The sequence below is a fragment of the Sorex fumeus genome, unplaced genomic scaffold (genome assembly GCF_029834395.1).
Source record: "Sorex fumeus unplaced genomic scaffold, SorFum_2.1 ptg000044l, whole genome shotgun sequence".
NCBI classification, from domain to species: domain Eukaryota; kingdom Metazoa; phylum Chordata; class Mammalia; order Eulipotyphla; family Soricidae; genus Sorex; species Sorex fumeus.
This window is the reverse complement of record NW_026606101.1, coordinates 8,892,194-8,918,718: the sequence shown is the minus strand read 5'-3', so window position 1 is coordinate 8,918,718 and position 26,525 is coordinate 8,892,194.

Sequence of the window (26,525 nt, the reverse complement as noted above, 5' to 3'; positions counted from 1 at the left end):
CACTCCTGCCTCGATAATAACTAAAAAGGTGGTGACTTCCTGCTCTCTCAGTCCATGTGGGCCCCTGGAACCCACCTGCAGGTCAAGGTTCCCATGAGATGCGTTAAGGTATGCTCAGAGCTGGAGCGATAGCACAGCAGGTAGGATGTTTGCCTTGCATGCAGCCATCCTGGGTTCGATCCCCGGCACCCCGTATGGATCCTCGAAAGCTCCACCAGGAGTGAGCCCTGAGCAGGAGTAAACCAACACCCTCCCCAGACCGAAGGTGTGCCCAGGTAAAAGGAGCAGCCGGACCCATCCGGAAGCCAAGGTGCTGCTTTTGTCCCCAGCAGCCACCAGGCCGGGAGCACTGGGGGGGCTCAGGAAGGTGGCCTGGCACGGAGACCAGGTCAGTGGGGGCAGTGGGAGGCCTGCTGGAGCTCGTTCATCCCTCCTGGCATCCTGAGCTCCCGAGGCACAGAGCTGGGAGGGTCCGGGTCAAGCCCAGGCCTGTCACTCGACTCCCTCAGGCCCTTGTGTGAGGAAGGGAAGCTGGTGGGGGCACAGCAAGGGTCCGGGGGCAAGTCAGAGAGGCCCAGGGGGAGGAGGAGAGGAGAGACAGAGAGGAAGCAGAGAGGGGAGAGGAGGGAGAGAGGGGCAGCGGGATGGTGGGGGGCGTGCTACAAAGGAAGGACACAGGGGTCACTGCACCACTCCCCAGTATCATAGCCCTTTTCCTAGGGTTTCCCTTGGTAAATCAGGGCTCAGAGCAACAGTGCAGTGGGTCAGGCATTTGCCTTGTTGGTGTGACCCTCAACATCCCGTATAGTGTCCCCACCCAGTCCCGTGGTGACGCTTGAGCACAGAGCCAGCAGTAAGCCCTGAGCACAGCCAGATGTGGCCCCCAAACAAAAACCAAACCGAACGGGCAGGTCTGCCACCTGTCCCCACCCCGCGGTGCTGTTGGGCCTGTCAGTGCCCATCAGGGCGTGTGTGTGGCCACTGTGAGGGCTGACAGCCACAGCTGCCCCTCTGCTCCAGCTGGGCTGCCAGATGTGAGCTGGCCCGGAGGGCTCTGTCCAACCTGGCAGGGTCTGGGGAATGGTGGGGAGAGGCTGGCGGAGACCCTTGACACAAAGGGCACCCCGGGACAGCGCCCTTCCGGCCTCCGTGTCTCTCTTTGTGACACAGGCTGTGCAGTGGACTGTCTACACTCTGCAGCTTCCGGTCCCCTGGCCCCCCAGCCTAGCAGTGAGAGCCTCAGCTCAGGGCCTGGCCTCTGGTGATCCTGTATCTGGGGGTTCTGGAACCTTCACTGTGGGGAGTCCCAGGCACCAACTGATCGAACCCCTCAATAGGGGGCGTTGGGGGCAGGACTGAGAGAGGACATCCTGTTCATAGGCCTTCAAAGCCTCAGAGGGGCGAACACATACATGTATACACATATGCACGTGCATATACATGCACTCACATGCACACGCAACATATACACAACTCATATACACGCATGTGCACATGTGCACACATACACACACACACTTGCCCACACTCACACACGTGGCCTAGCACAGCCTGTCTGCTCCTCAGGGCCCCAGGACCAAACACCTGTCCACCCTCCCTCCATCCCACCGGGCTGCCGTCCCTCAGGGTAGATTCCATGCCATCCCCTTTCAAACTTGCAGGTCATTCCAAGACCTCCAGGAAGGTCTGCCTTGGTTTCCAAGGAAGTGCTTGACTAGCAGACTGAGTGTGACCCTTTGCCTGGGGTCGAGGCCAGGCAGGGGTGCTGAGGTCAAGCCGGGTTCTGGTACCCGGGACCCTCTGCGTGATAGGAATGAGTCCTTCTAGAACCAGGGGCTAGGAAGGAGGGAGCGCAGTTGGTAGGCCTAGGCCCAGAGTAAACCCCCACTGGTTAGTGGGACCCTTGGCCACAGTTCACTGCAGCCCAACACAAATGCGGAGCCCCAGGGAACTGCAGACACCCGCTTCACAGAGACCCAGCTTGGTGTTGAATCCCCCTGGTCAAGCATGGGCACTGAAGGACAACAAGCACCTGGACTCACTCACTCCAGTTGCAGCGGGGGTGGGGGTGGGTGGGAGGGAAGTGCCAGGTGAGTCCTGTTGGTCACTTTAAATCTTGCCCATTGAGGGGCAGGAGCACTAGGGCAGCGGGGAGGGCGCTTGCTTTGCATGCAGCTAACCCAGTTCCCATCCCTGGCACCCCCTAGGGTCCCCTGAGCTCTCCTAGGAGTGACCAGAGCCCTGACCACCGCTCAGTGTGACCCCAAAATAAATAAATAAATAAATAAATAAATCTCACCAATCAAAGATAGCCAATCAGAAGAGATAACAGGATGGCCAGGGATGGGAGAGTGGAGCCCAAAGAAGTCCCCAGTCAAGTCTCTCTTTCCCTCCCCTCTCCCTCCCCCCCACTCTCCCTCTCCCCCTCTTTCTCACCCTTCCCCCCCTTCCCTCTCCCCTCCCTCCCAATGACAGGCAGGGCTCATGGAGACTAAGGGAAGCAGAATCAGGGAACTGCTGGGGTGTCGTCCAAGAGAGACCCAGAGACAAGATTTCACACCGGGAGTGTCCACTGGAGAGAGAACAGGGTGAGATAGGCCAGCTGACCGCCTGTCCCAGACAGGACCAGTGATACCATACATGGGTAAAGAAGAGATCTGGACATCTGGGGAGGGGCCTGGACCCATCTACTCAACGTGTACAATAAACTTTAACATCTTAGCCTTCAGAGCTGCATATGCAAATCTTTGCCACAATTCTCAAGAACCCGCCAGCACAGGGAAACTCCACTTTTACGCTAACAGTACCCGCTAACTGCCAATGATCACTGTGCTTAACCACCAACTGCCAATGAGCACTGTGCTTCCCACTAAATGCCAATGAGCACTGTACTCACCCACTAACTGCCAATGAGCACTGTGGTTACCCTCTGAACACACATCCTAGTTGATGATTAGCCTCTGAGTCCATCCGCGGGACACTCTGTAGTTCAGGTCCCGGGCAGCACCTGGTGTACATTCCCCAACACCCCCCCCCAAAAAAAAAACAAACAAAATGCAACACTTCCTAGTTAACAGCCAATGCCTTGGCCTTGCTCACTGCACTCTAAGCAGCAGCTGTTCAAAGCTTGCCTCCTGCTGACAGCCAGGCAGAGGGAGGAGGTACAGCCCCAGGCCCACTGCCTCATAGGCACCCCCTCCCCATGCCTCCGTGCCCACAACCCGCTGATTGCAGTCACCTTGGGAAGAGCAAGAAGACTCAAGGCTGGAAGGGGAAGCAGGTCTTTGTTCTGTCCCAGCACTCATTGTTCTGGCTCAAGATTCTCTCTCAGCCTTTCTTTCTTCTCTTTCTTCCTTCCTCCCTCCAGACCTCCACTCAAATACCACCTCCTTCAAGAAACCCTCCCTGATGACCCCAGGCTCAGCCTCTGTCCTGGGTCACACTCCCAGATGCAGGTCCTTTAAGGGCTGTAAGTCCTTCCCTATGGGGTGGGGTGGGGTGGTGGTGCTTGGTTCTGTGAGCTAAACCAGCACTGCTGAACTCAGCTGCTCTGCACCCCTGCAGGACCCCGTTTGCCTACGATTCAGCAACGGTGGGTGAGTGTGCGAGCATGTCAGTGCGTCTGTGAGTGAGTCTGTGAGTGTGTATGAGTGTGTGCATGTGTATGAGTGTGTGTGAGCACATGTGTGAGTGTGTGTTTGAGTCCGGGTCTGTATAAGTGGTTGGGCATGTGTGAGCGTGCACATGTGTGGGTGTGGATCTGTGTGAGTGTGTGTATGTGTTTGAATGTGGGTCTGTATATGAGTGTGAGAGAGTGTGAGTGTGTGTGCACGTGTGTGAGCACCCTCAGTGCACGAAGCACCGGGCAGGCACCCCCCCACACTCGTCCTGCTCTGAGTGTGGTAACAGGGTCAGAGGACCCTCCCTCTGGTGCTATGTGCTGGGGATGGAGGAGCCAGGGACACACCCACACCTGTCCTGTCTGCGCAGGCCTCAGTTTCCCTTTTTGTGCCCTCCGGCAGGTACTAGATGACCTGGGGGGTTGGAGAGGAGCCCAGGAGCCAGTGAAGGTTGGGGCCAGGGACCGGGACTAGCACCCCAACTCCTACAGGCCTGTCCCAGCAGAGTCTGGAGGTGGATCTTATTATCGCTCCGAATGACTATTGCAGCCGTTTATCTGCTGCCTTTTGATTTTGCATTTCTGGGGGGTGTGGAATTGAGGCACTGAGCAGGCAGGGGCGTGGGTGGGTGCCCCAACAGCCCCTGCTCCTCGGAGGGAGAACATTTGCAGGCCAGGGGAAGTCTCTGCCCAGAAGTCCAAATCTGAGCGGTGAGCCTCCTGCGAGCCCCTGAGGGAAGCGGCGCCCACTGGGCCTCCCGGGAGGCAGCTAGTCCTGAGGGTGAGGCAGTGACCTGGGAGTCACCTCCAGCCCTGGGTCACCAGCAGGCCACTGAGCTTCCTCCCAGGGTCCCAGTGCCCATGGAGACCGCCTCAGCTTCTCTGGCTGGGGGTGCCTCTGCCAGGCCACTTGCCACCCCCTTTGTCTCGCAGCAAGCCCCTGGCACAAACTGTGAGAATGCCCGGCAGTGAGCACTTGCCTGGCCTCCCTCGGTCTGGTGGTCTGTGGTGGGTCACAGTCCCCAAGGTCCTGGTCCACATGTGCCTTTTGGGAATGGGGGTGCATCCCCCTCCCCCGCCCCCTGCCACGGCAAGTCTGTGGGACCTGACTTTCTGCTCTGGTTCAGCCTGGAGGGGGCCTACCTCACCCCCCTCCCTCCCTTCTTCTTCCCTCTCCCTCCCCCCTCCTGCTTTTCTAACCCTCCTCCTCCCCTCTTCCCTCCTCTTACTCCTTTCCCCTCCCCCTTCCTCCTTTCTCTCCCCCAACATCCCTCCCCCACCCCCACACCACCACTAACTGACACAGAGTCAGGTCCGGCTCTTACAGAGTCTCACCCATGAGGCTATGACCAGAGACAGAGGAAAGCAGAGGCCAGGGAGCAGCTTGGACAGTCCTAGCTGGGCCCAGTGCGGGGCAGGAGCAGCTAGTCCCCACATGGGGACGCAGGTGACAGGACTCCTCAGCTAGACAGATTACAGACCAGGGAGCTTCCCTGAAGGCCATAATGGAGAGGGGACAAGACCAGATCCTTGGACACAGATGTTATTATTTCTTTTTTTTGGGGGGGGGGTCACACCTGACGATGCTCAGGGGTTCCTCCTGGCTTTGCACTCAGGAATTACTCCTAGCGGTGCTCTGGGGACCATATGGGATTCTGGGAATTGAACCCAGGTCGACTGCGTGCAAGGCAAATGCCCTACCCGCTGTGCTATCACTCCAGCCCTGATCCTTGGACACAGGAGATGTCCAGGAGGCAGTGATCCAAAGCAGAGAGACACGCGGGACAGGTGACGGGGACCCACACCCACCTATTGGAACTGTGTAATGAGCTTGAACTTGTTGAGATCTGAGTTTCGTATACAAATCTTTCATACAATCTTTCTCAAGATCCCAGGAGCACAGGAAAATTCCTCTTTGGCACTAACAACACCATTTATGTCAACATCCAAACCTACAGTGTTGGAAAACAAACTGCACCCTCCCCCCCTCCTGTGAGCACTTCCCTTCAGCTGCAGCAGGAGAGAAAGAAATCGAAGGAGGCTGGGACGTCCCAGGGTCTTGATAGAGCCGCATCTTCCTCCTGCAAGGCAAAAGCTGATGAAATATGCATGGGCCAGTGGGGACCCACACGGCATTTGTGTATGAAAGCTGTTGAGAATGTTTTCAAAAGGTGCTTTCTGGAACCTTCTTGCGCTGACTCTGTGTGTGTGTGTGTGTGTGTGTGTGTGTGTGTGTGTGTGTGTGTCTGTGTGTAAAGGTGGCGGTTGTGTTGCTGCATTTCCTTTGTTCTGACATTGTGGGAGGCATGGAGGAGCCCCAGGACCTCTCAGGCAGTGCAGGAGGAGTGGGAATTGATCCAGCTACTTTGGAAGGAGCCTGGCAGCATCTCATGAAGCTGAATATTCAGTGGCTCCCGTCTGAGAGATCTGTCCCAGAGAAACTGCACGTCCTCACCACGGGAGAAACACACACTCAGCACAGTGCCAAGAAGGTTCTGTGCCCAGGATGGCAAAGAGCTGGAAACCACCCGAAGATGCATCAACTCATTCAAAGGATGAATATTGGGCTGAAGCGATAGTTAGCAGGCAGGACGTTTGCCTTGCACATGGCCGACCCAGGTTTGGTCCCTGGCATCCCTTATGAGTCCCTGAGCCCCACCTGGAGTAATTCCCAAGTGCAGGGCCAGGAGTCAACCCCAAGCACAAACCAAGGATGAATATGTTCCTTTGCTGACAAATTATATTTGGAGGGGAAGAAAACGGTAAGGACTGAAGACAGGTGTAATTTTGATGTGAGTTAAAACTGAAGAGCCACTAGGTGGATCTTCCTGATATCATCCTTGAGATAATATTCAAGACAAAGAGATTTGGGCTTTGGTTTTGGGTCATGCCTGGCTGTGCTCAGGGCTTACTCCTGGCTCTGCGCTCAGGATGACTCCTGGGGGTGCTCAGGGGACCATATGGGGAGCCAGGGATTCAACCAGGGTTGGCCGGGTGCAGTGCAAGTGCCTTACCCATGTACTGCGTCTCTGGCCACAACCCTGACATCTAAATCTGTGTACCAGGGAGAGATCAGGGCTGGACACATGCTCTGCCTGCAGAAGACCCACGTGTGAGGCACGGCCAGGAGCGCCTATTGAGCCAGAAGCAGTTCCTGAGCCCCCCTGGGCGTGGCCTCCAAGAAAGTGGGAGTCAGATTTCTGCCGGGCTTCACCCCCATTGTCTAATGGATGTGTCCTGATCTTGTGTTTGCAAAGTCATATTCCCAGGGAGAAAGGAAGGACTTGGGGTACCCACCACAGAGGTGGGGAAAATGGTTGATGGTCTAGGCTCAGTCACCCATGAGACCCCAAATGCCCACTTCAGTTAGGTTTCAGGAGATGGACAGAGGGAACCAAAACCCCTCAAGGCTACAGAACCCCGGAGGAGGTGCCCAGCTGGCCTGGGGCATCTCTCTGAGGCTGAACTGGGGGGCTGAAAACGACCAGGTCTTGGGTCCCCTCCAGGCTGAGTCAAAGCAGAAAGTCTGACCCTGAAGGCCGGCAATGGCCTGAACTCCCCCACCAGGTCCACCTGGAGCAAAAGCACCAGTGAGAAGCTGGTCACTCAGGAGTGACCCCTGGTGGGGACAGTACCAGCATCACTGAGTGGAAGAGCTTTACCTCCCATACTATCTTTCTGGGCTGGAGCTATAGCACAGCGGGTAGGGCGTTTGCCTTGCATGCGGCCGATCGGGTTCGATTCTTTCATCCATCCCAGCAAGCTACTGAGAGTATCCCACCCGCACAGCAAAGCCTGGTAAGCTCCTCGTGACATATTCGATATGCCAAACACAGTAACAACAAGTCTCACAATGGGGACATTACTGGTGCCCGCTCAAGCAAATCGATGAACAACAGGAGGACAGTGCAGTGCTACCATCTTTCTGGTCCCAAATTACTAAAGAAAAAATAAAAGGGAGGGGAGGAGGACAGTAAGGAAATTTGAAAGTTCTAACACAATCTGAGATTTTTTTTTTTTTTTTTTTTTTGCTTTGTGGGTCACACCCGGCGATGCACAGAGGTTACTCCTGGCTCCGCACTCAGGAATTACTCCTGGCGGTGCTCGGGGGACCATATGGGATGCTGGGAATCGAACCTGGATCGGCTGCGTGCAAGGCAAACTCCCTACCCGCTGTGTTATCACTCCAGCCCCCTCACAATCTGAGGATCTAGAGGGCCATGTGCATACCCAAGAAAGACAGAAGAAGCCAAGGAGATAGTACAGGATGAAAGCACTTGACTGGCACTCCACCTACCAGATTTCAATCCCAGGCACTGCATATGGTTCCCCAGAGCACCACTAGCGGTCTCTTCTGAGCACCAGTGGCAGGGAACCCCCCCAAAACAACAAAACACCTAAACAAAATAGACCTCCAGGGGAAGACTGAGGCGCTCTTTGAGACCCCTGATTTCTCCTCCCACCACCCCTTATTATACAGAACCCCTTGGCAAAGGATCGTGTAAAGCTTGTCAGCTTAGGGGCCAGAGAGAACAATGGGGTGGGTGTCTGTCTTGCACACGGCCTACCCAGGTGGGAGCCCCAGCACCCCATGTGGTCCCCTGAGCCCTCCAGGAGAGGTTCCTGAGTTCAGAGACAGGAGTAAGCCCTGAGCACTGCTGGGGGTCTCCAAACAAACAAGACTTGCCCCTGTAGAGTTTAGAATAAGCTAGCAGACACTTTAACATCCACACATGCCAAAACACACACATAATAATACTCTACAGAATTAATCCAGGAAAGTGACTAAGAGAAAACAAACAAACAAACCACAATTGCAATAATAATAAACCCTGGAGAAGGGGTGAGCTTCAGAATTCTCCATCTAGCAGCACTAGTCCTCAAGAAGAGAGGACTTAAACAGTCCTTGTTGTTTTTGTTGTTTGTTTGTTTGTTTGTTTTGGGGGGGTCATACCCAGTGATACCCAGGACTTGCTTGAGCTCAGGGATTACTTGTTGGTGCTCAAAGGACGATATGCAATGCCAGGGATCAAATTGACTTAACCGAATGCAAAGTAAGTGCCTTAACCTCTGTACTTTCTCCAGACCTCCCTGATATTTTAAAAATAGAGACTTTGTTATCAGCAGACAAGCTTTACAAGGAATACTGAAGGGAATCCTCTAGAAACTGGAGTAGGTAGGGCTTTTGCCTTGCTCGCAGACAACCAGGATTGCATCCCCAGCATTTCCTATGGTCCCCTGAACCTGCCAGGAGTAATCCCTGAGCATCTGTAACCCCTGAGCATTGCTGGGTGTGGCTCAAAACACACTGTAGCACTGTCACTATAGCTCTGTCCTCCCCTTGTTCATCGATTTGCTCGAGTCGGCACCAGTAACGTCTCCATTGTGAGACTTGTTACTGTTTTTGGCATATCGAATACATCACCCGTAGCTTGCCAGGCTTTGCCATGCGGGCGGGATACTCTCGGTAGCTTGCCGGGCTCTCTGAGAGGGGCGGAGGAATCGAACCCGGGTCGGCTACGTGCAAGGCAAACGCCCTACCTGCTGTGCTATCGCTCAAAAAAAAACACTAAAAATTAAAATAAAAAAATTAAAAACAAAGGGAATCCTCTAGGCTAGAATGAAAGGATAGAAGGCAGCAACTTGAATATAAAGAACAAAAGTCAGTACTCAGGTAAACATAGCACAGTATAAATGTGATTTTGCTCGTCACATTCCCCATACACACCTGATTTAAAAGGCAAAGGCGTAAAGCAATCATTACAAAGCTGTATTGAAAGGCTATGATATATAAAGATGTAATTTATATGACAATAATAGGACAAAGAAGGAAGGAGGAAATGGCAGTATTGTATAGCAAAGTTTTTCATAAACCGTAGAAATTAAGTTGGTATTGATCCAAGTTAGATTGTTTCAAGTTAGCTGGTATTGATCCAAGTTGATTGTTTTAAGTTAGTATGTTAATTATAATCATCAGGGAAACCACTAATAACTCAAAACTGCATAATAACAGAAACAAGAAAATCAAAATGGTCTGCCCAAAACAATTTAACACAAAAGGAGGTGGAACAGAGGAACAGAGGGACAAAATACATAAGACATATAGAACACAAAGAAAAATAGCAGACTTAAGCAGTGAAGAGATGAAAAATATATATAACATGCAAACAGGACCCAAAAGGGAGTTGAAGGAGTTATCCTATTTTAGCGGGGGAAATGGTCTCTGGCCTAAAAATAGTTACGAGAGAAAAAGAAGGACATTTTATAATGTTAAAAGGGTCAACCCATCAAAATTACAGAGCAGTTATAAATATACATACACCTCATGCCTGAGCCCTCAAATTAACTGAAGCAGAAATGGACAGAATTGAAGGTAGAAGGTGAAAGTACAATATTAGGTGGACAAGGATGGTAGAGATAAGGACCAGGAGGATTGCTCCACAGCTTAGAAGCTGGCCTCACATGCTGGGGGAAAAGGCAGCTCAGATAGAGAAGGGACCACCAAGTCAAGGACGCTTGGAGGACCCACTCGGGATGGGAGATGTGTGCTGAAAGCAGACCATGGGCCGAACATAATGGTCAGTTTATAGCTCTATTGCAAACCACAACACCCAAAAGGAGAGAGAGAGAGTAAAAGGGAACGCGCCTGCCAGAGAGGCGGGGGTGGAGGGGGGATAGTGGTGGTGGTGGGTGGGTTACTGGGAACATGGGTGGTGGAGAATGGGCACTGGTGGAGGGATGGGTACTCGGTCATTGTATGACTGAAACATAAGCACGAAAGTTTGTAAGTCTGTAACTGTACCTCATGATGATTCATTTAAAAATAAAAAAATTAAAAAAATATTAGGTGGAGAATTCATGAAAATATTTTTGTTAATTAAAAATTGGGGGGGGGTGCAGTGGTGGTTCCCAGCAAAGTTCAGCCTGGTGATGGGGTCCTATAATGGGCTCTTGGGCCCAGTACTGAGGGGCCACACGTCCTGCCACGCGTGGAGTCATGTGAGTGATACCCACCATGCTCGGTGGGGAGATGAGGGGCGCATGTTGGGACTGAATTCAGGGCCTAATTCAGGGCTACGCTAGGCGTGTGCTCTGTCCCTTAAGCTATCTCCCTGACCCTTATTTTTAATTATTTTTGTCATGCCAGTCTTCCAGTTGTTGGAGGCTTTACTCCTCTACTTTCAATAATGGATTTCAAAAAGCCATGCAGAATATCAATAAGGAAATAATAGATCTGGAACAATACCGTAAGCTAACCCGGCTAAACCGACGTCTGGAGAATACTTCTTTCAGCAGCAACTTTTCAGCGACACATGAAACATTCTCCAGGATGTGCCATATGTTAGATCACAAAACGAGTCTCAATCTATTCTAAAGGATTTACATCACACAAAGTATCTTTGCTGATGGCATGGAATGAATCAGATCTAATCAGATTAGAAATTAATCACGGAGAACTTTGGGAAATTAGCAAACATGAAGGAATTGACCAACAAGTTATCGAAAAAAAAAATCAATGGACCAAAGAGAAACCAAAAGGAAAATTAGGAAATATTTTGAGATAAATGAAATGAAAACACATCACAAAATTTATGGGACGCTGTTAAAGCAGTGCTTGGAGGGAAATTTATAGTCGTAAACACCTATATTGGAAAAGAAGAAAGCTCTTAAATCAATAATCTAATCTTCTACCACAGGAAACTAGAAAAAGAAGAACAAACGACACCCAAAGCAAGTAGAAGGAAGTAAATAATAAAAACTAGGGGGACGGAAATGAGATATCACTCTATACCCAGTAGAATAAGTATAATAATAATTTTTTAACAGACCAATAATAGACGTTGGCAAGGATTCCGAGAAATTGGCACCTTCATGTGGATGGGGACAGCCTCTGCAAACGGTCAGTTTCTCAAACGGTGATGGAGCAGTTCTATTCCTCAATGTAAACCCTTAGACAAATGAAACCCTATGTTCATGAAAAAGTTTGTACATCTCACAGCGGCATTATTCATAATAGCAAAAGGTAGCATAAATTGGCACAGGGTGGCAAGACTGGCCCTGGATGACACAGACTGGCACAGATGGCACACACTGGTAGTCACCGGCATACCTAGGCACTGAGTGGCACACCTTGGCAAGACTGGCATTGACCAGCATTAATTGGCAGGATTGGCACAACTTGGTAAAGGGACATAGCTTGGCACTGACACTGGCTGGCACCAGCTAGCACAGACTGGCACACTTTGGTATAGACTGGAACACCCTGTTATGGACCGGCAATGACTGCCATACTTTGGAAATATTGGCCATGACTGGCATGCACTGGCACACCTTGGCACTGACTGGCACTCACTGATATAAACCAGCACATACCAGAATATCTTGACACCAATGGGCACAGACTGGCAGTGACTGACACACCTTGGCACTGACTGGCATGCACTGGTAGACCTTGGCACTGACTGACACACCTTGGCACTTACTAGTACACATTGACAGTGATGGGCACTGATAGAAGAACTCTAATACTAGTTGGCACCAACTGGCACAGTTTTGCACATTGCAGCACCAACTAAACACCCCAGCATGTGTTGGTGCTATCTGGCATCAGTTGGCACAGACTGTCACCAGCTGCTGCACCGTAGCACAGAACAGCATCAACTGGCACACTCTGACACAAAGTGCCATTGGGTGGCACAGGCTGGAACACAATGGCACTGACAGGCATAGCTGACATCAGATGGCACTGACTACTACACCCTGACAAGACTGGCAATACCTTGACAAAACCTGGCACTGACTGGCACCAATTGACCCACCTTGGTATTTATTAGCATCAATTGGACTACCTTGGCACTGACCAGCACATCTTGGTATTGACTGGTGCCGGATGGCACCCTGGGCACTGACCGGCAAAACTGGCACTAATTGGCATACATTAAAACCAACAGGCATATGCTGGCACTGGTTGGCACTGACAGACACACCTTGGTACAACCAGGGCACTGAGTGACACCAGCTGTCATGAATAGGACGCCTTGGCATTATAGAGCACAAACTGGCATGTCTTGGCACTGGCACCAGTGGGCACTAGTTAACACACCCTGGCACTGACTGATGCATCTTGGTACACCCTGACACTGACTAGCACCAGCTGACACAAGACTGACACACCTTGGCATTTACTGACTCTTAACTGGCACCAGCTGGCACCAACTGGCACACATGGGCACAGGATGGCAAAGACTGGCATACCTTGACTGGCACACCTTGGCACCAATGGTAAATCTGGAACACCATGGCACTGACTGGCACTGGTTGGCACAGTCTGGAAAGATAGGCACACGTTGGCACAAACTGGAATTTGCTGTCATAGATTGGCTCACCCTGCAATCTGTTGGCACCATTGGCACATAGCAGCGCACCTTGGCACCATCTGGCACACAATCGACACAGGTTGGCATGGAATGGCACAGTACTAAATAAAGGGTTCACTCCCAGTGGTGCCCAGGGGACCATGAGTGGTACTGGGGGTGGAACTAAGGTAAACCTGGTATATACCAGGTAGGTGCCTTCACCCAGTCCCTGCGTGTATGTGCATGAATAAGGACACGCTGGGGACCGTGTGGGCATGTCTGAGCGGAGATGCTGTGCGTGTCCAGGGGAGCGTTCCTGGCCCAGAACTGAGCCAACGTGTGTGTCCGTACCCGTGAGGTCCCCTGCTGTGAGTCGGGGTGTGTGGGTGTCTGTGTGCACGCGTATTTGTCAAGCAGTGCCCAGGTGAGTTCGTGGACCCCTGGAGGGTGCATTTGTGAGTGTGCCAGCAAGGTCCAGGGGCACAGGAAGCTCCCTTAGAGCCTGTGGTGATTCAGAGTATCTTGCCCAGTGGCTGGGGGGTGGGGGCACCCCTGGAATGCAGCGCCCTGAGACCCTACCTCCACTGCTGCCTGTCTGCAGACATCTCGGATGCACATTCTCGGGGCGGGAGGCGCTGGAGCAGCTGTTGGGGTCTCACTGGGGACAGCAGGAGCTCAGCTGCTAGCGTCAACAGTGTCTCGTCTCTGTCCTGTGACAGCTGCCGGGGAGAGTGGGAACGGGGGTGGTGCAGCCACTCTGGGGGTCTACCCAGGCGTTCTTCGCCCTTTGTGGATGGGTGATTCCCGGTCCCGTGCACCTGGTCGCACAGACCCTGACCACTGCCCTCTCTTGCAGGCTGACCTCGTGGTCTGGCCTGGCCCTCGCTCCCTTATGCAGCGCTGAGGGTGGGAGCCGGTCTCGCATGTGGAAGGCGCATCCCTGGCCCTCCTCTTGGGGGTGGGGCGGGGTGGAGGTCGGGCCACACCCAGCAGTGCTCAGGGGCTGTTCCTGGCTCTGTGCTCAGGACTGATCCCTGGTGGTGGTCAAGGATTGAGCATCCCCTGCAGTGCCAAGGATCGAAACAGACTCCAGGCTTGGCTGAAGCAGTTGCCCACAAGGCAAGAGCCCACATCTAGAGAGTCTCCGGGCCCCCTCGCTGGCTCGCCCCAAACAGCAGCGCTGTGTCTCCTGTGTTTCTCGTTGCTGCTGCTCCCACTGCTCGTTCTCCCACAGAACTCATCGTTCCAGTTCAGCTCCCAACCCTCCTCCAAGATAGCCTGCCCTCCCCCACTACCCCCCTCCCCCCACAAGCCAAACTCTGAGCATCTATTTTATATCAGTTGCCAGGAAGCCAGACTCCTACCCGCCTGCGCTCCCCGGTGCCAGTGTTTGAGGCCAAGAGGCAGAGCAGTTGGGCTCGGGGGGCACCGAGGCAGGGCAGGGCCAGGAGCCCAGGCAGGTAACTTCGTTGTTGTTAAAATGAGACCCCAGGCCAGGCTGAGTCAAGAGGGAGGCCATGGGGGTGGAGGGAAGGGTCCACAGCCCTTGGACCCCCCCAAAGTAAGGGCAGAGAGTTGGGGTCCTAGGAAAAGAGAGGAGGGGGCTGAAATCTAGCCCAAAGTGAAGCAGCAGCCTCACACTTTTTTTTTCTTTTTTGGGTCACACCCAACAATGCTCAGGGGTCACTCCTGTCTCTGCACTCAGGAATTCCTCCTGGCTGTGTTTGGGGGACCATATGGGATGCCGGGGATCGAACCCAGGTCGGTCGTGTGCAAGGCAAACGCCCTACCCGCTGTACTATCGCTCTGGCCCCTCACACTTTTTTTTTTAAATTGTAATGAATCACAGTGAGATACAGTTACAGACTTACAGATTTTCATGATTATGTTTCAGTCAATGTTCGAGTACCCATCCCTCCACCAGTGCCCATTCTCCACCACAAATGTTCTCAGTATCCCTCCTGCCACCTCACCCCTTCCCACCCCCTGCCTCTGTGGCAGACACATTCCCTTTTACTCTCTCTCTCTCCTTTTGGATGTCATGGTTTGCAATATAGGCCCCGAGCAGCCATCATGTTCGGTCCATAGCCTACTTTCAGGGTGCATCTCCCATCCCGAGCGAGCCCTTCAAGCATCATTCACTTTGTGGCCTCTTCTCCCTCCCTCCTGCCTTCCCCCTCCCCCCCCACCCCCGGCACATAACAGCCTCTTACTTCTGCTTGAACCCACAGTCCCAAAGCTGGGTCTGAATCCCAGCCCCCCACTTGTCCCTGTGAGATCTGGGGGAGCACTTGCCAGCGCTCGTGTGAGGCTAACAGGTCTTAGTTAAGAAAAGGACACTGGGGAGTACCTAGCACCGCTGAGGCGCTTATAGCAATGCGTGGTCGTACTGTCCTTACAGAAAGATAGCGGATGCTCTGCTCCATAGCACCTGAGACCAGGAAGAAACCCCACCCGCCCTGCTCAGCCCCCCATCGTCAGATTGGGGCCACCCCCTAGGCGGTGCTTGACCCCGACTTCTTTACTGCACAGCACCTAGGGTTAACGGTGCTATTCATCTAGAACCCACCTCCGAAGGTTGTTTGCAAAGAATGAATTGCTATTAACTGCTGTGGGACTAAATTACTTGTTAATTGCGATGAGTGTAAAAAACTAATTGCTCTAAGACTTAATGGCTTAAAAATGCCCACTGTCGTGCCTGGCATATCGCGAGCTTATCAGCCGCTATTACTGTCATTATTTAGACCAACATTTGCGTACTTGCTCTGTGGCAAACTTCATGACAGGCGTCTTGAGTGATGGGAGGGTGCAGAGCTGGGCCTGTGGGTTCCTGAGGACTCAGGGTGAAAACGGGGCGGGGGTGGGGGAGGCAGATGGGAAGCATCCAAAGGATCTGAAGAAAGTACAAAATGTTACAAAGGCAGGGTCTGAAAAAGGTGAGGTGCTGGAGGACTTCCTGAAAGAGAAGACCTGTGGCTGGTGCTTTGATGAGGAGGAAAAGAAGCGGTGAGGTTAATATTTACTCAGCACTGACTCGGAAGAGGCACAGCCTGAAGGATCTAATTTAAATCTAAGGATAGCCAGTAGGTGGTAGGCACAAGTAGACCCATTTTACAGGTGAAGAAACTGAGGCTTAGAGAACTGAAGAGAACCACCAGCATCAACGGATGCAGAGCCTGTACTCTCAGTTACCTCTGCGCTGCGTCTCCCACACTCCTCTGCACTCTGGCTAGAGGAATGTGACCTTGCAGGATTGGGAAGAGCATGGGAAGATGCACAAACGGCCTGTTCTGGAAGGAGTCAGGTGCTGGGCTGAGCACTTGGCCTGCTGCATCACATACAACAGGCTGTAACAAGCTAATCCAGTATTGTGCCTCCGTGTGCAGAGCAGGTAACAGGAGCACTGCAGAGGGGGTAACAGGAGCATGAAGCAACTTGAGCATTTACACAAATCCCAACCCCAGGCTGTTTCTCTGCCTTGAGGGGTGTGTCCTGGATCAGGGAAGGGCTTGTCCAATGCCACTGAGGACTTGAGTGCTGTGGGGTTTTTTTTTTTTGGAGGGAAGGGGGGGGGCAGGCACACCCTGCGATGCACAGGGACCACTCCTGGTGGTTTTCAGGGAACCGCATGGGATGCCAGGGATGGAACCCAGGTCAGCCGCATGCAAGGTGAACCCCTTTCCTGCTGTCCTTTCTCTCTGGCTCCCAGTCTGAGGCGTTTGAGGAGAGAAAAAGAAAAAATCTCTGGCAAAGTTAAGGCCAGAGGGAGGAAGTAGACACCTGGTCTTCCCCACAGCAGGCCGCAGGGAGCCACAGAGGCTATAGGGAAGAGCAGGGCAGGCTGAGAAATGATTATCCCAGAGATAAGTCTCACTGCAGACCCAGGGTGCCCCGGATGGAGGGGAGAGAGGCTGGGAGGGCCTTGGGAAGCGGTACTGGATGATTCTGACTCCAGGTGAAAAGTGATGGGATTGTAAGTCTACAACTGTACCTCATGGTGTTTCACTAATAAAAATTAAAAAATAAAATAAAAAACAAATCAAAAGATAAAAAGAAAAGTGTGGGAGCCGAGTGGGTTTCTGCTGGGCAGTGGAAACAGAGAGATGAGATGAGAAACAGCCTGGGGCAGGGCCATTAGCCTTATCACAGAGCTGATTGCTCTTAGCAAAGTATTTAATACGATTTCCCTCTATTAGGACCCAAACCTGGGCTGGCAAGATTAGTCATTCTAAAGATAATCATTAAGCTGGGTGGACCGTATTTTAATATATGGCAACAGCCCAGCGATTGTCATTTTTTTCTTTCTATCTTGATTGCGGGTCACCCAATTAGAGCTGGCTTCCAATGCCCCTTCCTGGAGGCAGCGAGATAAGGCTTAATGTCCTCAAACAAGAGCTATCGGCTGTGACGAGAGGCCCATAAATATTAATAAATCTATAATTAGTCCTGTGAAAAGGGGGATCAATCCAGGAGAAGGTTCCACCCATTAATACGAGAAATCACTTTTTGCAAAGTTGCTGGGGAAGCAAAGGCTTTTCTCTTCCAAATGCCAGTCGGAGCTTTGTTGTGAGACGCTGTGGGTTGTTGGACCTACCAGGCTGTGATTCACTCGGAGTAGAAGTGGCGGGTGGTGGGAACACCCTCGGGCTTGCTGGGGAAGAAAGGCTTCCCCGAGTGGGACTGGGAGGATGTCAGCACCTTACCCCTTAAATAAAGGGGTGTCTTTAATTCTTTCGGGTAAGGACACACCCAGCAGTGCTCAGGGCTTCCTCTTGCTCTGTGCTCAGGGATCACTCCTGGTGGTGCTCAGAGTGATGTGTGGTACCAGGTTGGCAAGTGTCTTATCTGCTATTCTATTGCTCTGTCCTATTTAATTTATTTTTTTGGTGGGGGCATATCCGGTGATGCTCAGGGGTTACTCCTGGCTCTGCACTTAAGAATCCCTCCTGGCGGTGCTCAGGGGACCATATAGAGCGCCCGGGAGGGAACCTGGGTTGGCTGTGTGAAGGCAAGTGCCCTACTCGCTGTACTATCGCTCTGGCTCCTATTTATTTTAACCTAAAAATACATTGTGTTTCACTGAAACACCTCTTGTTTTTCTTCCTTCCCTCTACCTCCTCACTGTCGTTATTGTTGATGTTGTGACTCGTGTAGATGCCTGGCCCGGTAGCACATGTCAGTTTGTGTTGTTTGTGCATTCATCAAGGTGCTCCCCAAGATAGAGGTTATCACACCCACCACTGGAAGAGGATTTTGTTTTGTTGGTTGGTTGTTTTTTTTGGGGGGGGGAGGGTCACGCATGGCGATGCTCAGGGCTGACTCTTGGCTCCGCACTTGGAAATCACTCAGGGTGGTGCTGGGGGACCCTATGGGATGCCGGGCAAATGCCCTACCCGCTGTGCTACCATCCAGCTCCACCACTGATTCGCACACTTCTTTCTTTTTTTGCTTTTTGCTTTTTGGGTCACACTTGACAATGCTCAGAGGTTGGCTCTGAACTCAGGAATTACTCCTGGCGGTGCTCGGGGTACCATCTGGGATGCTGGGAATCGAACCTGCGTCGGCCGCTTGCAAGACAAACGCCCTACCCGCTGTACTATCGCTCCAGCCCCTCGCACGCCTTTTTGTGGGGCTGGTACACGTGCTTGTAGGACTCACACTTTTACTGGAAGCACGGTTTCGATTGTGCATGTTGGGGGTCACGCCGCATTTTGTGGGGCTTACACCCCCCCTCAGCGGTGGTGCAGTCGATTGCTTTTTATCTGGGGATCGCAAATAGCAGAGATGCCGGGGTCAGCGGTGGGGGCAACGGGGGGCGGGGAGGGCAGGGACACTGGGGACTGGATTTGCAGCAGAGACTTGCTGGCAGGTGTGCGGAGCCCCTGCGCTCTGCATTCTCAGTTTTTAACTTCGTGTCTCATGAAGTTGTGTTTCAGAATCCCAATGAAGACAAGACGTTTGATTTTCCATACACGATGAGAGCAGGACTGACTCCGAGGGCGGGAGGGCACGCTCTGCCGCAGGAGGCCCAGATTGGATCCGGAGCACGGCAGGGCCTCCCAGCACCACGGGGAGCAGTGGCCTGAACAACACAGGACACTGGGCCCTGCACACAGCTGGTGATGACTCCCACACAACAACAATCACAACAAAGGCAAAGACTAGAGGGTCAATGTCTGTGCCCCCCCCCCACAACATTTTTTTCTATTTAATAAGATTTTTTGTTATTTTGCTTTTTTTTTTTTTTTGAGGTCATATCCAGCACTCAGGGGTTACTCCTGGCTCTGCATTCAGGAATTACTCCTGGTGGTGCCTGGGATGTTGGGGATTGAACCCAGGTCGACCACGTGCAAGGCAAACGCCCTACTGGCTGTGCTATTGCTCCAGCCCTGAATAAGTTTTGTTGAAGTAGATGGATGCCCAGTGCAAATGCAAAACTGTTCAAGCACACAGCACAGTGGTGTTCTGCACGTCTAGACATGCGGAACCGCTGCGGGATGGCTCCGAAGGCTCTCTGCCGTCCGTCTCGTTCACGCACAGTGGGATTCGGCCTACTCCTTCTTTCCTCTCCTGCCAGACTCCGTTTGTCCATTTTGGAGCATCTTTTGAGTGGAAATATGCACGATGACCTTCTGAGCCAAGCTTCTCTCCCTCGGGATCATGCTTCAGCACCAGAAGGGGCCAAGCAGGTTTGGAGCCATTGCATTTTTCTTACTGTGGAGGCAAAACCATTGTCATTAAGGGCTGGAGCAATAGTACACCGGGTAGCGTGCATGCCTTGCACGCGGCCGACCCGGGTTCGATTCCCAGCATCCCATATGGTCCCCCGAGCACTGCCAGGAGTAATTTCTGAGTGCAGAGCTGAGCCAGGAATAACCCCTGAGCATCGCAGGGTATGACCCAGAAAGCAAAAACAAAACAAAACAAAAAACCCCAACCATTGTCATTGGAGAAGTGATAGGAGACACAAAGCCAAAAAAAGCCAAAAAAAAAAAAGAAAGAAAGAAAAGAAACCAACCTTTTGTACCCATGATGCAGAGTAAGCACAGCTCTCTCTTATTAAAATAATTTATGGCGCCTGAGCACAGCAGTGGGGTGCTCGCCTTACACACAGCCGACCCGGATTCAGTCCCCAGCACCCCACATGGCTCCCTGGGGGCCCCGTAGGAGTGATGCCTGAGTGCAGACCCAGGAGTAAGCCCTGAGCACAGCCAGGTGTGGCCCCCAAATGGACATAATAATAATTAGATCCCTCATGGGAAGTTTTGGAAAATGGAAACACCCGGACAAAGATCTGATATCGAGTGGTGTGAGCCAAACCCAGCTGTTGGACCAGGCCACTGAATCGAACCAGAGACACAGCAGGGTCCAGAAAGCTCTGGGGCTGGGAAACAGGCATCACGCGGCGATTGCAGACCTTCACAGTCTAGTCAGAGTGAGCAGACCTGCATCCCGCCTGCCAGAACCTGGCACCAAGCAGTGGCATCAGATGCTGTTTGCCTGGATGGATGGAGACAGCCCGTAGCTGTCTTCCCCACCATCCAGTGCCAGCAGATTCCCCGCGACTCTCGAGACATCTTGCTTTATCCTCACAACTGTCTTCTGTGGTATTATTTTGACTCTCATAGAACAGATTTGCTTTTATTTATGTCACTATGGTTTCGCTTTGGCTGGCTAGGATGTAGGGAGAGACCGGCTCTCTTTCCCCAAACTGCCACCTAGCAGATGTGGTCAGAGGGTCACACACCCAGGCTGGAGGGGTTAGGGTTCGGTGCAGCGGGGGCGGTGGGGGGGGGCGGGGAGACCCCACAGTGAGTCCAAAATATTGGCGGGAGAGCTAGCCTGAGCTCGGAGGGACCCAGGAGAGGGGAAGAGGGTCTTCTCCAGGAGCCTGGACCGGTTTCAGCCGGCCCAGGCCCTCCCCCTACTCGCGTGAGGCACCTGCCTTTGCACCCTGGCGGTGATTGACGCGGTAATTGGCGCCGTGGGCTCGGGGCTAATTGAGGTCGGGCTGCTGATTGCGGGGACCGCGGAGGCGGGGCACCTGGGCGCGCTGCTCCCGCCGCTCCAGTGTCCCAGGGGGTGGCGCTCCGGGGCTACGCCCCCTCCCCAAGTCGGAGGCTGCAGCCTCTGCGCTGGGGAGGTTTAGATTCGCTCCCTATGTACCTGAGCTCCCGGGAAGGAGAAGAAAATGAACAGCCAGATTCTCCAACCTTTCGCAGCAGTAGCAGGCGTGAGGGGTGGGAGTGTGTGGGGGTGGGGTGGGGATGTCATTTCTAGCCTTTGAGCCTCCACTCACTCACTCATGCACTCACTCATGCACTCACTTGTGGTTTCAGCCACTGGAGATGAAGCTGAAATATAGAGGTGGCCATGCCAGAAGTCACAGCCAGTGACAAGATCAAGAAATCATTGGCTGGAGTGATAGTACAGAGAGTGGGGCATTTGCCTTGTACACAACTGACCAGGTGTAATCCCTGCATCCCATAGGGTCCCTGGAGCACCACCAGGAGTGATCCCTGAGCACTGCTGGGTGTGCCCTTCCCAAAACAAAACAAAAATGAAAAAGAGTTCAGTATATGGTGAGCCAGAAAGATGATACAGTGGATAGGGAATAGAGTGGCATGCCTTGGCACTTGCTGGCATGCCTTGGCACTGACGGGCACATATTGACACCTGTTGACACATATTGGTGCAGACTGGCATCCCTTGATAATCCTGGCAAGGCCAGCATACCTTTGCACTGGCTGGCACCTTTTTATGCTGTCACTGGCTGGCACATTTTGGCGTAGTGTGGCACCAGATGGTATACATTGGTACAAATAGGCAAAGCTTGGCACTGGGTAGCACATCTTCGCACAGACTGAGACAGGTTGGCACACCTTAACATGGACTGGCATGCCTTTACACTGGCAAGGTAGACAAAGGCTGGCCAACCGTGGTGCTGACTGGCACGTATTGGCACTGATTGGCCTCGACTGGCACTCACTCGCGCTCTTTGGCGATGATTGGTATTGACTGGAACCATTTGATATAGATTGGCATACACTGGCATGGACTTGAATCAACATTAACACATTCTGGCACAGAATAGCATGGTCTGGCACCAACCGGCATACCTAGCCACAGATTGGCACCTACTGGCACACCAAACAGGACTGGCACAGTTGGCACTGACAGGCTCATGTTGACACAGAGTGCATCACCTTAGCCTAGACAGGCACAGGATTGAGTGTACAGCTTCGGGTGGTCCTTTTCCCTCTCCCCTCCTTAGAGTGGGCACGTTCATAAGAACAAGAAACCTTAGTGAGTCTTCAAGGCCCCAGATTCTGTCTCCTCAGCTTCTGTATTTGTCTATTCAGTATCTTTCAGTCATGGGCCAAGCTAACAGCCAACATTGCCTCCATCTCCCCTGCCCCCCTGACCCTGTGTGCATCTTCTTTCCTCCCCAAGCCCCCTCCAAGTCCAGTTTTCCTAACCAGCAGCCCTGGGTGAGGTACCCGCTGGCAGTCCAAGTGGCCCAGAGCCCTCTGGATTCACTCCAACCGCGTCTGCTGCCCTTGGCCAACCGGTATCCCACTACTGTGTTTCTCTAGACTCCACGTAGATGAGATGGTTCTGGAGCTATTTCTTTCTAAGGAGGGGCCCTCCAGGTCCCTGAGGCCACCCCACGACAGCCCACCCACTTCCTTTGGTTCCTGCCGTGCCCTGCTTCCTTGGGTCCCGGACATCTCAGTGATGGGCACTGAGCACTCTGAGAGGCCAGAACATCTGTTGCTGCTCCGTTATGTCTTTCTCTGGCACAGGAACTTCATGAGTGAATGAGTGAATGACCCTGGTTTAAGAAATACCGTCTTGGAGAGTAGGAGCCTCCCAAGCGGTGCTCAGGAGATGGGGGATGCACGTGGAATGGCAGTCCCCTGCGATTCTCAGCCAACATTGCCCGTGGTGGCATGCATTGGCCCTGTGGTGCTGGCGCTTACTGGGGCCACTCCCACAATGCTGGGGACCTCAGGGATACACTTGGTGGTGCATTGGGGTCTCCGGACTTTTACCCAGTTAGTCTCGGGGAAACCATGTGTTGCCTTGAATCAAATCTGGGCACTAACTGCTATACTATCTCCCAGCACCAGGAAATACTTTTTAATTAAAAAATTGGAGTTGGATCAGAAAGAGAGGAATAGACATAGAAAGATTGCATTCATCTGGGGAACATAAAGTAACAAAATAGGAGACTAACACCCAAGAATGGCCGAGATTAGTATCAGGAATTTTGCTCCATGGCTTGGAAGGCAGCCACACATGCTAGGGGAAAAGGGAGCTCAGATAGAAAAGGGAGCACCAAATAAAGGGTGTTGGGAGGATCCTCCCAGGATGGGAGACGCATGCTGAAAGTAGACTATAGACCAAACATGATTGTCACCCATTGCCTCTTTTGCAAACCACAACACCCAATAAGAGAGAGAGAACAAAAGGGAATGCCCTGCCACAGAGGCAGGGTGGGATGGGGGATATGGGGGGTGGGAGGGATACTGGGATCCATGGTGGTGGGAAATGGGCACTGGTGGAGGAATGGGTATTTGATCATTGTATAATTGAAACCCAAGCACAAAAATTTGTAAGTCTACAACTGTACCTCATGATGTCTCACTAATAAAAAATAAAAATTGGAGTTGGAGCAATAGCACAGCGGGGAGGGCGTTTGCCTTGCACACAGTCAACCTGGGTTTGATTCCCAGCATCTCATATAGTCCCCTGAACACTGCCAGGGGTAATTCCTGAGTGCAGAGCCATGAGTAACTCCTGTGCATCGCCGGGTGTGACCCAAAAAGAAAAAAAAAGACTCGGGCTGGAGTCAGTGTTTAATCAGTGAATGTTCTTAATACTCCCATTGCTCCAAGTTTCGGCCATGGCAGACACCAGCTGGGGACTCGCTCCTTGGAGCGCTGGAGGTGACTGACGTCAGCCAAGGTCTGGTGTCCAGCCCACATCTAAAACCTTCTGTGGTTTGAGAGACAGGAACTCAATCTCCAGAAAAGACTGGAAAGGTCAGTTAAAGGTCGTGACCCAGAAGAGCAGGTTATGCTGAAACCTCATTGTGAAATTTAGGGCGCAGGAAGTCCAGATTCTGGGGTGGGGGGGGACCTGGATGGAGCAAGGTAGGAACAGGCTGGTAATTTACACAGCTGTCAGAACAGGTCTGTAATGCCTTTGGCCAAAGGCTATTATAAAAATTTTACAGTGAAATATCACACACGATCTAATCTTCAGAGTATATTATAAAACACAAAGCAGAAACAATTTAAACAGACAATACAATTTCATTGAGCTGAACCAAGATTTTCTCAGGGACACTTCTAGCTGGGGGAGGGTTGGACGAGGTGCTTCTGCTGGGTGCTCAGAGCTTGGGGTCCAGGCAGCTGGAAGAGGCACAGGTGTGTGTGTGTGTGTGTGTGTGTGTGTGTGTGTGTGCACGCACGCGTGACTTCTAGGAACTGGAGTTTCCAGATTCAGTCCCCTTTGTGTGAAAACTCGTTTAAAGATTAGTCTGGAAGTAATATATGCGCACCGTTAAATATTCAATTATTACCCGAGACAGAAGGGATCCATCTCCCGCCCCAGGCTACCATCCCCCTTTCAGCAATAACAATTTACTAGCTCTCTGAAAGATTCTAGCCCTTGGTACTGGAGCAGAGATGAATAGAAATAAGTCCCTTCCCCACACAGTTCAGCCCTTGTACTCTTGAGTTCTTTTCTCTGGACCATGTGCCTGTGAGTTATTTTCATAGGAGTTATTTGAACGGTTGTGTAATAATCCAGTCGTGTCATAGAGCATTATTCAGCCAGACTCTGCCGAAGAATATTTAGGAGGTTTCTTGATGTGTTCATAGAAATTTCTAGAAGTGAAGTTGATGGCTTCTGTGATCCTCATCAACTTCTTGTTCTTGAATTTCTGAGCAGTCTGGCCTGCCCAGATGCTGATTCCTTGGCGAGGAGGCTGCCCACTCCCTTCCTGCCCTGGCTGCCATCCTAGCCAGGAGTGTCCCAGGGGCCAAGAGAGGCTGAATGCTGCCAGAGACCCCACAGGTTCAGCAACCTCCAAGATGACCCCATGAGGCTCCCCTCCGAGTATGATTTCACTTCCACGTCCCGGCTGGGAGTCCCGTGGACTCTGTCTCTGGGGTCGGCTTTCAGTCCTTCTCTTTCTGATCACCCGCAGTAGGGGAAGGAGCTGCCGACCTCCAAGCAGCTCTCCAGAGGGGTCCAGGCGGCAGGGGACGGGTGCCTCCAGCCAGCAGCCAGCCAGGGCCTGAGATGTGGAACAAGTTTCAAAGCTGACTCTCCCCCTGTCGGGAGGAAGTGACCAGAAGCTTGACCGGCACTGTGGCCTCTTCCCCTTGAGAGACCCTGGACTTGACATCAGACTAAGTCCCTGTTACACTCCTGACCCGCAGAAGCCAGTGGACTAAGTCATTACTGGCTCCCAGTACTGTTGGGGAGGGGGTGATGTGGGGCCCAGAGGACCCATCCACGCACCTTCCTCCCCTTCTCCAACCCACCTCAACACTCCATTAATAAATCTTGTGCCCAGGAATCTGTGTCTGCCTCTGGAGAGCGCATTGTAGCCCCCCCTGGGGCTCTGTCACTCTGGACACGGTCACCTTGGGAGACACAAGGAGCTGTTTCCCTCCAGCCTCTTGCAAGCAACGTTTAAATTCAAACATAACCTTGAGGGGCCAGAGAGATAGTGCAGTGGGTAGGGCTTGTCTTGCACACAGCCAATTCCTGTTTGATTCCCAGGAACCTTGCAGAGTTTTCTGGCATTGCCAGGGCACACTTGAGCACAGAGATAGGGAAGACCTCTCCCCGCTATTAAGGACCCTCCCTCCTATAGTCCTGAGCTTGACCTGCCAGGAATCCTGATTCCAGAGCAGGCTGAGGGTGAATGAGGACCCACATTTCAGAGCTTCTGAACCACAGTTGGATCGGCCTGACCCACCCAAATACCCCCCATTTCTCCACTCTTACCTAGGTTGGCTTCCCCTGCTCACAACTGTGCCCTTCCCATAAGCCCAGCTTCCATGTGCTCCCTCCTCCTCCAGGAAGTCCCTCAGGTCCTCTCCTCAGCCAGAAGCCCCTTCATCAGTAGTGCACACAGTTCCACGGTCTCCTGATGGCTTTTCTGGTGTCTTTTGCCCAATTTCTCATTATTTCTGTGCCATCTCCCTGCCTGACAGCCCTCCACAGGCCCTGCCTCCCTCAAAGGTGCACAGAGCCCTGGGGAGGGCCTGGCTTGATCTCCTCTCTCTCTGCTCCAAGCTGAGCTCCCTCCTGGATGCAGTCACTGCGCTGAGGTCCCCTCTCTGCTCCTCACGCCCACCCCTCCCACCCCCATTTCTTGCTGCCCCATCTCCTCCACCCCCCATCCCATCATGCAGAGTGGGTACACATGTTCCACAGCTACACTGGGCATCGTAGCATTTTGGTTTTTGGTGGTGTTGGTTTATTTTTGTGTTTTACAAGTTGAAGGTTAGTGGCAAGTCTGAGCC